The sequence below is a fragment of the Varanus komodoensis genome, unplaced genomic scaffold (assembly GCF_004798865.1).
Source record: "Varanus komodoensis strain SLA01 unplaced genomic scaffold, ASM479886v1 scaffold7_1, whole genome shotgun sequence".
Lineage (NCBI taxonomy): Eukaryota > Metazoa > Chordata > Lepidosauria > Squamata > Varanidae > Varanus > Varanus komodoensis.
Genome location: NW_025336479.1, coordinates 7,449,405 through 7,464,589, shown reverse-complemented (window position 1 = coordinate 7,464,589; position 15,185 = coordinate 7,449,405).

Here is a 15,185-nt window from a genome sequence, read left to right as displayed (position 1 = left end):
CACAAAGGAGGAGGAAAAGACCTCCGCTCACTCATCCCAGATTGTGGGACGCGGAACAAAGAACTTCAACTCCGGTACACCAGGTGCAGGCTAGGCACAAGGAAGAACTTCCTTCCTGTCAGAGCAACGTGGCAGTGGGACCAGTTGCCAGGAGAGATCATCACTGGAGGGATTCAAGAAGCAGACAGACAACTATCTGAGCAGGCTGGTGTAACTGGCATCCTGCACCAGCAGGGGGTTGGACAGGGTGGCTTTCTTGGCCCCTTCCGAGCCTACTATTCTATGATGCTATAATGTGCACTGCAAGGGTCAGGAGAGGCCACAGTTACCTGGGGAGCCACCTGGACATTTATCAGCCTCCTCCAAGGCAGACTGCACTCCTGATGGCTTTAAGTAATAAGAATGGGTGCAGTAGCATTCTGACAAATTTTGTCTCATTCCAAGCAACATGGTTATTTGTGGTTGGATCCTGTACAGATCAGAGGAAAGTAGAGATATATACTCACAGGAAATGAAAGGGTGTCCCTCTTTAAATGAGAACATTTGCCCAAACATTTTCTGACTTGTGCCCACATCAGATTTTGACATTTTTCCTTTCCTTTCCTTATGAAAATTTGTGAATGTGTTTCAAAGTGTATGTATATGGTGTTTTTTTCCCCAAATAGAAACTTCATTTGGGCACATACTTATGTGTTTCCCCCCACTGATTTTTGCCAAAGCATATTCGTGCATGTCTGTTCCCAAAAAGTACTCATTTTTTCAATCACATTTTTCAAATACTATTTTGTATGCTCCATGAATAAAATAGCCATGAATCTACTGCCACCTGATCTCTGCTTATGCACACTAGAAACCTGATCAATGTGATTTTATTCCTGGATGCCACCTAAAACATACTAGGAGCACAGATGTAGTCCACCATTCTCCCAGCAAAGGTTCTTTCCACATGCTGAGGGGTAGCTGGAAAGCATTTAAACACAAGCACTCCATTGAACACTCAGGAAGAGTGTGGCAACCTACGCATACACACTTTAAAAAATGACATCCCACCCTGTGTATACAGTCACTGTCTAGAGCTGAAGTGGCAGTATTAATTAAAAGTATTGCCAGGTGCAGAGCTTTAGGTGAAAACGTTATTTTCTACAATGGACTTCACCCAGTGCATTCCACGGACCATTTTCACTGATCCCATCTCTTGGGCATGGTTTTCCCACATGAGCTGAATGAGCTGAGGCAATAGGAGCAGAAGAAAGAAGGAAGAATATTGTGGGTTCACAATGCTTTGTAAAAATCAGGAATAGAGTTCCATGGAAAAAATGTCTTTAGAAAGGATGAATGACTGAAAAAGTTTGGGAACCGATGTTGGAGGGAGGGAGGGAGGGAGGGAGGGATAGATAACAGATAGAGAGGAGGGAAGTGGGAGAAACTGAGAGAGAGAGAGAAATCTGTCTTGAACAAATTACCATCTCTCAGATTATTGTTGCTGTGATAAGAAAATCAAATGCAGGCAATCCCTGGGTTATGAACATCTGAGTTATGAACATCCGTACTTATGAACAAACTGCCTTAAAGCATATTAATTTAAAAATTCAAGTTAAAGACTTAATGGTTCGCAGTTAAGGAATATGAAGTAGTTTCTACAGCCTGTTGTGGAAAATCATCACCACCATAGAGAGAACGGAAGCAAAAAGGGAAAAGGGGAGGCCTCCACAGCAGGCCTTCCTGCCCTGCCCATCTGGAGAGGGAAATCCCTCTGACATTTCCTTGGTGCAAAGAGGAGGTGTTGGCAAATGAAAGGGAGGGGGAGGAATAAGAGCATAAGGATGTAATAAATTAAGAAGGGAGCCCTCCTGGATCTGACCAAGGTCTGAGGGAGAGGGAGAAACAATCCGGTGTATGCACAATCAACAGTATTAAGAGTTATGGCTTCTGGGTGATCGAGAGATATTTGTGGTTTTTCTACTTTCACGGGCAGTCTTGCATCCCTAATCCCCACAAAAGTGGAGGGCTGACTGTATGTGGAAGAGTTCTTAAGTGTTTTGTATGCATAGAAAGGCTATATATGTGTATGTATGTATGTATACTAAGGCAAATATTTGGCTTACTCGTGCTAAAAACGACCCATACGCACGTGATCCAACTTACATGGATGGTCTCAGGAATGGACCTCGTGCATAACCTGGGGACAGCCTGTACCTGCTTCAAAGTCCGCTGCCATAAAATTCTTGGCGGAAGCACAGGAAACAAGCATGGCCTAGGCATGAAGTCCCTTTGTTGCAAATCAGAGCCCAGGTCAAGCAGCTCAGGAATGCTCAGAGCTCGGCCGGGCTGCACAGGGGCTGCTCTGAGTATGATTAATCCTCCGTATTTGGCTGCATTTGCTGGTGAGCTGTCCTCTCCCACCCCCGCTCTGTGCACTTCAATAGCAGCTTTATCCAGCCACCTAAGCTAGGATCCAGTCAGCAAACACAGTGTCAAAGGAAGTGAGTGCAAATTGGTCCACCGACTGGACATTAAAGCAAGCAGTGATATCACTCTTAAAAATATAAGAAATCTAACGTAATATACTTTAATAGCTGGATAATTGCACTGAGCGAAGAAGGGGCTCCTTTGTGAAGGGGGCTTGCTGAAAGCCATAAGTGAGTGCTCATGACATCACAGCCAATGTACAAGGGGTACGTTATTTTCCAAGCTCTGCCAAGAATGGTTCAGCCAGGATCAGCCAATCCCCAGATAACATGGTGGGAGACCATGAGAGAAGAGTTAATGGGATGATTGATTTACAGCTGGAAAGAATTAGAAAGTCTGTGAGAAGTGACAAGCTGACATTGTTTGAAAGCTTTAAAGAACCCCCCACCCCAATATTTTTTTTTACCTAAGGTCAAATGGTTCCATCAGCATTTTCTTCCTATGCCTGGAGCTGACAGGTGTTCTGCGGGGCTCTTTATTTTCATAGTCTTGAAAAACAGTGGCTGAAGAAGGAAACCATGAGCATGCAACCCTTTCTGAAAACTCACCTCATGCTCCTCGTTACGATGGTGACTTGTGCATCGCCAAAAGGGGGAAAAAAGGACAAAAGGGGACACAGACTGCATGAATCGTGGATGCGGTCATGTATATGCATAGAGGCAGATCCAGAAATGATGAATATAATTTAAACAGAAAAGCAGTGTTGTGACTGGGTGACGGGTGCACCCGCCTGCTCAAGTCTGCTGCTCAGGTGGTAGCTGTAGACTTTTGACTTTGTATCCGTTCCCTCGTCTCCCTTCTCAAGGTTCGAACACAAGAACTGCCACCTGGCAGCCCCTCAAATAGAGGATGGTCCCCTCTAAAGTCGGATACATGGCCACCCTACACAATACAACGTGAACAGTGCAATATGACCATATGGGGTTTTCTGCACTGAATCCTCTGAACCAGAACTCCCTGTTTCAAGTGCATCCAAAATAGTGATTCAACACTGTATTCCATGAAGAAAATTGAATACATGTGAGCAACATGAATGCACGAGATTGATTATCATATTTAGGAAAATTGGATGGTGGTGTGTGGATGAAGCATTCCAAACTAACGTACAGTCTCCAAGGAGATTGCTGATTCCAGTAGGGCTACTCGGAGCACCACTAAGTCCAGATCCAGCCCAATGCGTGCATAATTTTCTAGCAGAAGTTGAATCACACGTGACTTTTATTGTTCCGATAAAGACACTGTCTTTTTCTTATTTTTAGCTTGGAACTTCTCACATTGTTTAAACTGAACGTACAGATTTCTTAGGAAAGATGCCACCACCTGGGTTCTTGTCTCTGACAAAAGAACGAATCTGTTTAGAAAAGTTACTGAGACAGAACATGCTACTAATTTAGAATTTCATTAAATCACATACATTCATTAATAGGATAACATTGAGACAAAAAGTGTTTTTCATCAATCAAATGTTATTACTGTTGTGAGGCTGGGATCCAAGAGAGTGACAATGGGCTGGCATGTGCACAGAGGGATTTTTGGCTTTTTTTCTTTGGCTTCTGGGCGTTTGGCTTTCAAAACCTTTATTAGTCAGGGCTGGCACCATGGAGGGAAGAGGGAGAGGAGCTGGGTCTCTTATATTAGATACCTGAAGGAAGAATCATGGTATTTTTTGTATTAATTCTCTCATAGTAAAGTTCATCACTGGGCTGAATCCAGGATCAGCCTTCTGTAGATGGAAAGGAGATGTCCCTCTCTCTGGTTTTCAGGGATTTACTTCCTGGTCCCCACACCACGGCTATCCCCATTCAGCAGGGGCCCACCTGATGCTGCGTGGGCCCACAGGGGCTGCTGAGGGGAAAGTCTGTTGCAGCCAGTCCAGATGCACAGGCCTCCATCTCAGACCAATCCTGGACCTGAAAGAGGCAGGTGAGGCACAGGTGTTCAGCAAACGAGGGCCACAACTTCACTGATATTATTGAAGAAGATCTGCACCAAGACCAACTAACTGGGTGGGAATTCAAATAGGCAGCGGTTGGTTGGCAACCACCTTCCCCTTAGGTGGCCACACGTCCTGCTTTACAGAGGGCAGTCCTCTGTCTGAAAGGCTTCCAGGCAATGGTCCTCTATTTCAAAGGAATCCTTTACTTAGAAGACCTGTCAGGTCCAAGTTCAGCTTCAGAACAGAGGAGACCCATCAGAAGGAAAAGATGAGGGGCCTTGAAGTTGTACACTTGGACGGCAGACCAGGCCAAGCAAGGAATGCAGCACTGCACCTGGTGACATTTTTCCACACTATGGTGAGTTCTACAAGAGGATGCCTAAATTTGCATTTCTGTGTGTAAAGCCTATGCAGATTTTATGCAGAATTAGTATCCATTCTGTTCTTTTTCATGATGCATATGCTCTATTTTGGCAGATCCTAAGTGGACATCCTATTCCTCCTTCTCAGAATACTGTGGTTGAGTCAAACCCCATTCTGGGCTCAAGCACTCTATCCCTCCCCTGATGCTGGCCACCTTCTGCTCATGAGGAGCTCCTCCGATCTACAAGCCCCATGGTTTTGTGGATGTGCTCTGGCAAGGCCTCAAAGGGCTTCCTTAACCATATCCTCGGTTCCACAGCTGTAGGGTGGCCATGTGTTCTGTTCTGTTTTGGACAGCCTCCCTTATGGATAGCTGGTAGGAGACAGTCCTCTGTCCAAAGGCATCCTCCCTTTGACGGACTTTTGATCTCAGTCCTCTTCACTATGGCGATATCTCTTGTATGTCTCTTTAAATCACAGTTCTTTCTAAATTTAGATCTTTACCTAACATTTGCAGGTTTGCAATACTTTGCACGTGCAGATTATTTGCATGTGCAGATGTGAGGCAAATTCAGTCCTTTGTTCTGGTGAGACCTACGAGGCCGCCTTAGCCATTCAGGACAAGTCTGGGGAATCCCTGTGCAGCAGGAGGGTGTCTCCAGGTGCTCTCCAGTATGTGCCCGGCTGACTTGTTTCCACACGACTGTCCCATTGCGACTTTTGTGGAGACCAGCTGTGCTGTGCAAGAGTTTGCAGGCCAGCGGTGTTGCAACCAAACCGCCTTTACATGGGTGCCTCCGCCACTCCCAGCAAACCCCAAAGGAGGGCAGTGAGGAGAACAGGGAGGGGGCTTGCCTTGGGTGGAGTGGACTTGCATTGCCTGCAGGCTTGCAAGTTGGCTTGCAGACCCCTTTGCCCCCATGCCCACCTCTCTTGCTTGCCGCTGGTGATCAGCAAACAAGCTCAGAGCCTGGGCCACAAGCCCCCTTTCTCTGAAGGAAGTCCTGTTGATCTTAACCATGCTATCTGCTGCGTAAGCATCGTCAGGATTGCTGCCTTTTGGAGTCTCTAGCTTACAACTGACCTATAGCCAGTGTGAGAAAAATGCCCTTCTTCCCAGCAGTCACTGCAGTCTAGAAATGGAGGAGACAGATATGGGAGGGGGGCTACTTGTCTCTGCGCGCATTTCGGGGTGGGGTGTGGCCCTCATCACTTCTATGGCTCACCTGTGCCCACAGTTGTAAACATATATTTGCCATGATGGGCTCTGGGGTGGCGTGTTCTGCTGTCAGAGACAAATAACCTACTTGGTCAAAAATGTGGGCTGTTTTTCTGGTGATTGTCATATGTCTGGCATGTACGATGACCCCAATTTTTGCTTCACTATTTTCAGTTTCATGGGACTCTTATACATCAGTATATATGGGCATTTGTCAGCCAGAAGTTTCTAGATGCTCACGATATCGTGTTACAGCATTCTTGCTAATAGTCGGGTTCCCTCTCCAATTTGGAGGCTGATGGCAGCCCGCACGTTGGCTGGCTGGCTGGCTGGGGTCAGCTGGGGAGGATGGCAGCACAGACAGGTACAGAGGGTGTGGGTGCAAGGGGGAACCAGGCTTGGGGGTGGGCAGCAATAAGTGCCAGCAATACCTTTTTATGATTATTAATAAAAACAAGATTGCAAATACAATTGCCATGATTATCTATCCCTTTTTGTTTAACGATGATGAAACATTTTCAACTGGCATATAAGACCCCCCCCCTTTTTTTTCCTCACTATTTCCAGTTTCAAGGTCCTCTTATATGCCAGTATATACAGCATTTCAGAGAGCACCTTCTTTCTTACTAGCCTCTCCGGCCAGTGGAGCTCCTCAGTTGAGGCAGTCCTGTTGGTTCTCCATGGACCCCCACGCTTTTGGCATCTACTTGGGAAAAGAGGCGTCAGTGCATTGGCTCCCTCTCTGTGGAACTGCCTTCCTCTCAGTGGCAGGCACCACCCTCGTTTTGTTCTGGTGCTCGCAAAACCCATTTTTATTTAAACAAACCTTCCCTGATTGACCAGCTGTGGCTTTATTGGCATAATCTGAAGTTTTAGAAGAAGTTGGCTTTTGAATTTTTTTATTTTATTGTTCACCGCTCTACCTGAATCTTATTAGACATGGAACAGTGTATAAATCCAGTAAATGAACTTTAGTTTTCCAAATGCAGCTGACAAGAATCAAGACTTCAGTTATATTCAAAGCGCAAAGCAAAATTTGACTTCAGTACATCTGAATGTAAGCAATTTTGAAACAGAAACTCATCAAAGTTCTTTAAATGTGCAGTTATCACTGTATGCCTATTGTGAATATTTCATATTGGCTCCTTGTGAAAGCAGCCGGCAGGCAAGACAATAGAAGAAAAATAATACACATGATTATGCAGCTGACTGAAAGTGATACCAGAAACAACAGAGACATTAGGTTTCAGGCACAGGAGAGAGAAAGAGTAATGACTAACTTAGGCTAGCTGCGATATACAGTGGAATGCAGCTAATTTTTCACTCTGGGAATCCAGAAGACATGCTCTCACGACCCTGCTGGATTGACAAAAGTGTCTTCCCACAACAGCGGCTCTGCCTCCAGTAGTTATGGATGTGAATGGCTCTGTACCGTTTGATAGACAGATGCATAAACGAATCTCCCTTTATATTCCCTTTATGCTTGTCTTCTGCAACTTTCCTTCTTCCCCCAAGAGCAGAGGGGACTCCAAAAGGACTCCTTAGGGAGAGCTGATCGTCAAGCCCCTAAACTGGAGTAGAAGGTAATGCCCTATTTCTTGAGTTGGCTTACACTGGAAGAGTTAAATTGGAAAAATGTTTCCCGCCTGACATCCAGCTACTAGAAGGGAACTTGAGGCAGTTTAATGAACTAGCATATAATATCCATAAATTGCGTGTGTGTGTTTTGAGGGGGAGGGCTCTCTTGAATTCACCCAAATCACTCACACCCATAATTAAAGGATAATGAGCCAGGCCATCGCCTTCATTTGAGCCAAACCTCTTCTGAATGGAGATTTCAGCTAAGGCTCCTGTCTATGGAGCATGCCCAGGAATAATAGGAATATTATTCATTGTCTCTCAGGGCTACTGTATTGCCATACATCAGTCAGGCATTACACCAGAGACAGGGGATGCTGTTCAGGGCCAGTGGAGAGGCCAGCTGGTAATGAGGTTCGCGGGATGATCAAAACACAAACTCATGGCACAGTCACAATCCCGCAAGATACAAATGTATTTTGAAGCACATAAGGAAGAGGAGGAGGCAGAAGCTTCAATATTACGTATGACAGAACGTTTTGTTTTGTTAAGTCCATTTCTATGGTATGGCACTTAGTGTTCATGATGTTTTCTACTCCATTTCCAAGGCTCTAGACAGGCTGAAGAATTTCCTCAACTCATTTGTTTCCACAGAAACCCCTTGAGATGGATTCAGCCAGGGATAGGCCACTTTATTTCCTCCAGATAGTCTGGATTACTGTAAATCCCGGCCAATGTAGTTTATGGAAATTGTAGTCCAAAACAACTAGAGGAAACCTGATTGCTTACCCCTGTCTTAGATTGATTAGGGATCTCCTGCAACGTTCCGAATGTAATGCGCTGATCTCTTAATTAAACACAACCATCTTCTCTGGAGCTAACAGCAGAAACAGTGCTTGAGAATGTGAAAGTTTGCTTGCTATTTTATGGTATTTTGTTTGGTCCTAATAAATGCATTGCCTGGTTGTGGATTCTTTCAGCTGGACCAATATTTCTTCTTCTCAAATACACACTAGATAATGATGATAACGATTAGCATTAGCAATACTATTGGCACTTGGTGATATTGTTTATTGCCCTGCAGATACGAAAATTTGGGTGGAAAGAGCATAAGGACAAGTTGTGAATCCCGCAGGAGTGAGAGAGGGAAGAGTAACAAGGGATGCATATGAGGTCGGTATGGGGAGACGTTTGTGCAGACGAGGGGCTTGTGCAGCAGGCAATCACTGAGGAGAGATCTGGAGGAAGGGAGAGGGGTGGGGCCCTGCAGGTGAGATGGGAGAAGAGTCCAGGCATGTGGGGCAGCAAGGAATGCTTGTTTGGGGTGTACGGTGCTGAAGCAGCCATGCACCCGCCACAACCAGTCACAAGCTCACGCGGGGATAAACAGGCAGGTGGACTTCCACTGAGGAGCAAGGACTTGAGCCTCGCAGCTGTTCTTTCTTTCCTCCCAAGGTAAACTGGTAGCCATGTCACGGTGACCTTAAAAGCACCCCAATCTCACTCATGCGAGGCCTTAGGGCAAGTCCCATTTTGTGCATGTCTGAAGACTGAGGAAAGACTTTGAGGTGCTCTTTTGCTTTCCTTTCACTGCTTGCACAAATGCATCTTGCAGTCGCCTGCCGCTCCCCACCCCAAACTTTACAAGAGAATCTGTAAACCAAAGGCAGGCCCCCTGTGGGCTGCTCCCCGGGCTGAGATCGATAAAGGCCTAACACCGCATGGTGACAAAAATGGACACACATCGATCTGCTCAGTGGCCCATTCGGGGCAGGACCATGGGGGAGAAGCCCAGGGCTCCAAACAGTAGACGGAGCAGGAAGGACCCCAAAGCAGCAGGCCTGCCTCCTCACTTTCAGAACTAGGAGAAGGAAAGAGCACCAACATCAAAAGAGCACCAACCAAATATGCTTCACAACATCTCATCTGCTGGTCAAAACATGTGGGAGAGGTCAGGCACCCAGATTCAGACTGGGGGTGCATGGGAGCCCCTGGGCACCATGTTGGCCACCCCCTCATCTAGACTTGGGGATACTGGGGGATACTGGGCTTTCTACATCTGGAAGGTACCAAGTCGGGGAAAGCTAATCTAGAATGGGAGAGCTGCAGCAGAGGGTTGATGTGCCTTTTTCCCTTCAGACGGCAGCAATTGGGAGACCTAAACGTGGCTTCCATAAATAAGGCCAAGTCATTTTACATTGGTTGATGAGTTACTCTCATACTGATAACACTGAAACATGGTGGTGCTGGTGGAGGGACCTGACGAAAAGAAGAAGGCAAGTTAGTCTTTCTGGAAGCAATTTGATGGTGCTCAGAACATTCCTGTCATTGCTGATTCGGAATCTGACCTGCCTGCAGGATTCAGCAACTGCCTCATTGACACATGGAGGGCAGGATACTATCACACAGTGTCACCGAATTGTCCCCCCAGAAAGCATTGTTCGCAGCCCCCCCCCATCGCCATGAGGAAACACGCCCCTGCATGAACTGCTACTCACATGGCAACTTTGAGTCCATTTGGTTAATGACCGATGAAGGCAGCTGTAATTGGACTTAAAGGGTCTAAAATTTGTCACGACCTCACTCATTAATGGAGCGGAGTTAAAAGGTTATTAATTCTCCATCAGAGCTTGCCAGTCATGGCCGTTAAAGAGCTTTATGGTCCACACAGCAAATAACAACTCGTTGGGCAGCGTAGGATGCGTTTCCCCCTCCCCCTGCCAGGGTGCTCATCTTCTCGTCCTGTCCGCCAAATCTTCCCCCTTTCTCTCAATCCCCCCCGCCCACAGCTTCAATTAGAAGAAAAAGAACTTGCATTTTTGTCTAGGAAGTATTAATTGGAAGGAGAACAATCAGAGGTCCCAGGAAAATTTGAATAGGCTTCATTACTGGCTGGGGCTTTGCTGTAACAGAGAGCCTGCCAAAGGAGGCATAATCCACTGGCAACACTTCAGAAATATATCGGGCAGGGAGGGCTGAACAAGATGGTGATGCTGCTTCGATGGACAAAGGGGGCAGAATGCACCTTTAATAAGCAACCTGGTGATCTCTGCATTTTTGAATGTTTTATCATAGCCACAAGGAAGGCTGCAAAGCGGTACAGTAGGGGTCCTGTCCCCGCCACCAAGCCAGCTGCCACACTGTTAGGGCCATGAACAATGTCCTGTCTCACAAGCCAGAGGGTCAACCTCAGAGGAGAGTTGGTGGGTGCCAGTACCAACTGAAAGCTCGTCATTTCTCCACTGACCTCCGCTAACCTGAGCCAGAAGACAGCTCACATGATAGACCCTCCTGCTTTGCTCTGGAACCTGCCTTCCTGTGAATCCCCCCATCCTAGTCCTGCCCTTCTGCAGCATCAATGAACAAGTGACCCAGTCCTGGGAGGAAGCCTGGCAAGGAGAAGACTGAGAGGAGGAGGAGAATTATGTAAGCTGCCTTGAGTTCCCTGAAAGGAAAAAGGCAGGAGAGAGAGAAAGAGAGAGTCAGAAGGGGCCTCCTGGGCCATCTAGTCTGAAACCCCGTCTCCAGCCCCCGTCTTGTAATTCTGAACTATCTAAATACTTGCTGTTCTCAGAGTAACATTGGCGCGCGCATGCGTGCGCGCGCACACACAGAGAGAGAGAGAGAGAGAGAGAGAGAGAGAGAGAGAATGTTCCTGCCTCAAAGAACTTACTATTTAAAAACTGATATTGAGAGGGTAACACAGGGAGATGATAGGATGAAGCCAGGGGTTGAACGATCGCCTTCTTGGATGGATGAAAAACTTCCTAGCTCACCCAAGAAATTAATGGCTAAGCGGTGATTTAAAGCAAGGTCTGATACATCTAAACCTCTGTTCAGTGTTTCTCACTGCGCCTCTAGATTAGCTTTGCTAATGGTAGAAGACCAGGGCGTTGAACTTCTGGACCACATGGTATCCCAAGCAGGCCTACAGGCCCACGCCCTCCTCCCCAGGTGCTGCCTCTTTTCCTCTGCTTCCAATCATTTGGTGGTCCCGGGCTTCGGCATGTTTCTCTGCCCACCCAACCCCGCATTTTAAAGATCGAAATGTTTCTCCTGAGACTGAGTTACGGGCAATAAGAGCTTTAAGCAAAAATGTGCCAATATCCCGCATACTTCTGCCCCTGGCCATTTTGATTTGGCCCTGTCACAAGAAAGCAACCCCTGAAAACTTGTCCAAAATTGAATTCAGCTGTCAGGCTGAAAGGGCCAACACCTGCAATATCGGAGTACACTAGCATGTGATGGGCAATGTGGCAGGGTAGGTTGATAGGTTGATGGTCCAAATATCAAGACGTTCTGGGTTAAGAGTGGGGCAATCATTTCGTGTAAGCCATCCATTCCCAGCCTGGTACCCTTCTGGAGTTTTGGCCCTTAGCCCCATCAGCCACAGTCCATATTGCCAAAAGCCAGGAATGCTAGGCATTGTAGCCTAAAACATCTGGCTGGCACCTGGTTGGCATCAGAGAGCATCAAGCAAACATTTGTTTGGGGTTTGACAAGAAAACTGCATGCTGAGGCTTATGAAACCTTGAACCTAAATTCATCTGGGGTTCACACGCAATATTGACAGCATTCCTTTTTCTTAGTCAAGCACCCAGATGATACAAAAAGGATTCTTGGAAGAGAACATTGCAACTGTTTTCTCTAAACATTTACAAGCAAGGACATGTGTGTGCGTGTGTGTACTCCATGCTTGGTGATTGGAGACACAGCAGCTGGTCTCCGTGTTTTGCAGATGGAGCTTGCATACACTCCAGATATTTTTAAACCCTCAATTTACATTTCCCCCTCCTGGATGACTTCCTCCTTTTCCTGAGGAAGGTTCACTACGGCCAGCTCTGAGCCTGTCACAAGCCTCACTGCTTTCGGTGTGTGTGCACACGTGTTTTTAAATGAAATCCCAGCGCCACGGAAAGCCCTTCCCGGTTTGAGCTAACCCAGCAGGCTCTGCAGGCCCTGATGCAAGACTGCTGCTTATTGCTTTTCTACCTGCTTTTTCTCTGCCTTGCTTCAGGCTGCCATGATATTCCTTCTGGCCTCCAACGTGCCCTTGAATGTTCTGTCAGGTGGGCTCCCTCATGGCCTCGACCAGCAGACTTCCTCGGCCTCTTCCCTGCTGACTGAAATAGGACAGGCCTTGCACTGGGAAAGAGTGCAAAAGAAGTGCACCAGTCTGACAGCCAAAGTTAACGCAAACAAACCGATCTATTGTATAAATCCATTCTATAGTGTATCCAGAGCTATCGAATTGGACTGGGAACAGGAGGGCCTGGGAGAAACTTCTTGCAGAGTCAGGGTGTCCATGCCCATGTCCTGTTTTGCAGTCCTCTAACTGAATGCCTGCCAGAGGACTTCCCTTCATCTTGAAATCGCCTTTTAGCTGAAGGGCTGTCCAGCCTAGGTCTGGTTAAAGGAAAGAGCCACAAAACAGGAGGCTTGAGGTGGCCTCTGAAGTGTGAGCTTCTGGACAGCAGACTGCAGGCACATGGGTCAACTGGTCACTTCCTTTCCCATTATGCGTAGCTCCATGGTACGTCTCTCTAAACTGCGATCCTAATTTCTAAAGTTGAATTTATATGTGTGAATCAGCTTATGCACATTTTAGGCAAAGCATTTGTCCTCTTTTGGATAACTCACAAAGGACCGCACAAAGCAAAGGTCTTCATCAGCAGGAGATGGCACTCTCAAGCAGCACATGCCCTCACGGGGGACGACCCATGGTGGGGCTACAGGAGAAATGCGGGGGAAGTCCAGCCAGTCAGTAGATTGGCTCTACTGCCCACAGTGCCCTGTGGATGCCTGCCCCAGCCCTGATCCTTTTAAATAATGGCCCATGGAAGGTATGTTGCCCCTGTGAAACCCAGGGCCATACCTCCCCTTTTGTCTCTCTCTCTCTCTCTCTCTCTCTCTCTCTCTCACACACACACACACACACACACACACACAAAGAGAGAGAGAGAGAGAGAGATTTAGGGTTGGATCCAGACTTAGCCATGCTTGGAACAGACCCACTGAAATATGTGGAATGTAAGTTAGTTGCAAATAATAGTTTCCCATTCTTTTCTGTGGCTCTGCTGGAATCAGCAGCATCCACTGGTAAAAATCTGCTGCATGGAGGAGGAAATAATGTGCATAAGAAAAAGGAGCTGGGATTTTGTTCTTTTCTCCTCCTTGTAGCCTCCCCTCCCCACGTGGGTTTTTGCCTCCCTTCTGTTCATCTGCTTCCTTTGCTTACTTCTGCTGCAACAAGACAAAGGCTGCTAATGAATTAAGGCGTTCATTCACTCCTGTCAGAGGTGCACTTGAACAGTGCTCCGTAGCGAGATCCTTTAAGCACGAAGCCACTGTCAGTGTTTTACGGGTGCCACCTGAATCCTCTCGCACTTGACACATGGCTCCTTGCTCAAACCCTGCGCTTAAACATTCTCCTAAAGGGAGGGGAAGCTGAAAACTCCCTTCTCTCTTCTTTCCCACTAGGCAGGAATGTTGTTGAATAGTTGAGTCGTTTTTCTGTCAAAAGATATTTCTAGGCTTGGCAATTAGGTCCGTCCATGAGGGAGCAAGGGGGACCTCTGTCCCCCAGGAGGGAGTGCTTTCAGCCGGGGGCAGTCATGGCCACCATTAAAAATCCAGCTGCTCAGCAGCAGACACCAGTGTCCCCATGAAGCCCAGATGCCGTAAAGTCTCTTGCTCTTTTAAAAGTCTTCTCGAAGGGAATTCCACAGCCTCCTGGCCTGCAATTCCATTATATTTATTGCAGTACAAATGGAATACCTTTTGAAATCAAATTTAGATGTGATTGGGGAAATGTATGAGGAAGCTAGATGGAAGTCTGGAAGCTTCATACCTTCAGGCTGACATAAAATAAAATGTGGCTATTGACCACAAACACGCCCCCCCCCCTTTGAATCTAGCAGTTACATCTTTCCAGCACCCTTGCTTCATCGTTACTCTAGACTTGGCACAGGAGCTCCTACGCAGACTGGGCCCCAAACAAGGGGTAACCTTACCTTTTATTTGCTTAATTATTCCTAGGCTGCCTTTCAGGGCAGACGGCCCTTTACACACGGATTTTGATCCAGAATGGGATGTGAGGCTGTGGTTTTCTAGAGTAGAAATGGGGGAAAGAATGCGTATTTAAAGTGATGTCTTGGGTTTTCATTTTCAAGTGATTTATACTGTCCCCCATTTCTTCATCCACATAATATACCTTTCCAAAGCATAAGAATGGCTGAAGACCACCATGATACCCAGCTCAGCATCTGTCAGCATTTGTAATTAGCCTATTTTTCCCTGGGTGTATTGGCCTGACTCCTTCCTTCCATGTGAATAATTTCCTGTGCATATTATCATTTGCTCAAAGCTAATGGAATCCTTTTTCTAGCTGGAAAATAAACACAAAATCAAACCAAAAGACCTGCTTGGCTTTCTGCTCCTCTTCCTCCTCCTCCCCACCTCAAGTTTAGTCAAAGTATTTAGATTTTGTTTAGTTGCTAAATGAGAATGAGTTCGTGTTCTGCATTTTGAGACTATGAGAAGAATTCTCGAGTGGGACTTGCAAGGCAGAGGAAGGATTTATTCCTCTGTATACCTAGCTCTAAATCAACCTCACTCTGT